Here is a 1,854-nt window from a genome sequence, read left to right on the forward strand (position 1 = left end):
GTGAGAGCCCATGTTTACAAATGTGGTATACATTTACATGACATCCGTTCGTTTACAATCACATGCACCGGTGGGAGTTATATTTTATGCACATATGGAATACATAAAAAATAATACATCTACTGTATGTCGTGTGTTTAAACTTACAGATGTTATTATAAATCGCGTTGTGAAATAGCAGAGGAAATGTGAGTTGAACTTTTGAATACAAATTTATGGCATTTTTTTCACTCACCAAACGAAACTATGATTTCGTTGTCCAAGTTGAATGCATCCACCAACTTCCTCTTCTTGCAAGAAACTTTGTTTAGCCTCTCAATGACTGTATAAACAGTATTTAATCTCTCAGCATGCAGCACTCGGACATTACGATGCATCAATCAACAACTTTGTTTACGTAGCGCATCTATGTACATGGATTGGTGGTTGGTTTAACATTTCGATTAGCAAAAAGTTTCACACAGATGAAACATTTGATCTACCATTATTACAGACATTGACGTATACTTATGTGGTATGTGCATATTTTCTGTAGGCGAGTCAGTCACAACAACAAAACACTTTCGGAACCCCTTTTTGTTTTTCGACTATTCTATGACGGAGTAAGGAATTCCGGAAAATGAATTCACGTGAAAATACACAATTTTTACTGATCACGTGGTTGCTATCCGTCGCTACCTTAAAACCAAGCAAAACGAATGTTACTCTTCATTAACCTAGAAAATGTTACGTTCGATTTACTTTATTTTTTGACTTTGGAGTGCAATGGCTTGTCTGGTGTACACTGATATGCATGTCATCTTTTTTCAAACAGTTTTACGACGGAAAAGTATATTTCAATTAAACTTTCATCTAATAGGAGTGTAATGAAAATACATGTAATTGATGTTATTACGAAATTTCTTAAAAATATGAAAACGAACCTCTCTCACCCCCCCCCCCCCCTCTCTCTCTCTGTGTGTGTGTTGATATGATATAATTCAATGAAATATAGTTTTAAAAAATACATTTTACTGTTGAATACTTTGATACAAAAACTCCCTGATAATGAAAAATACAGTAATTAGTTCCACTTCCTTCATTTGTTAAGGGTTATTGTTAAGAAAAGAAACACACAGGACCATGATCTGATTATACATGGTTGATCTGAACCCACAAAGTGTTAATCAATTTTAACTTAACAATTGACATGCCATTAAAGTACTGCCGGTTAAACTTAAAAGCATTTTATCGAGAGTACCATGGTTACCGACGAGGGCGGTCATCGAGAACTTTACACGATAAAGAAGGTCCATTTCCTTGGTGTGTCATGATTTATCAAACAACTGCTAAAAAGGAAGTCATTCAGGTACGTTTCATATCGTGAAACTTGAATTCCGAAAACTTCGCAAACTTGTTACACTGTACCCCATCTTCGGTATCCATGATGCACTCGATAAAATGTATATTAAGAGAACACGTTTTAATATGTTAATATCTAGATGATGTGCTAGTTTGGGATATTTGACACATTTAAATACACGTGACACTTTAACTGAATAGGCCCACATATCTAACATTGTGATATATAATGTATTCAATGTAAACATCATATACTACGCATAGTTCAGATAAGAGTTGTCTTTCTTTATTGTAACGAAATTTTGGCGTATTCAAATCAGGAAATCAACGAAAATTAGAACCCAGTTTTACATCTTATCCTAATATTGCCCAACACCATAAAATATTCCATATTTGTGAGGCCTTTCAATTTCATGGATACACTGAATTTCACTTGTATACAGTTCAGTATTTGATTTCATTACATGTCACTGTTTAATGTGATGGTCAATTTAAAATATTAATATATGATTT

The sequence above is a fragment of the Ostrea edulis genome, chromosome 6, assembly GCF_947568905.1.
Source record: "Ostrea edulis chromosome 6, xbOstEdul1.1, whole genome shotgun sequence".
NCBI classification, from domain to species: Eukaryota; Metazoa; Mollusca; class Bivalvia; order Ostreida; family Ostreidae; genus Ostrea; species Ostrea edulis.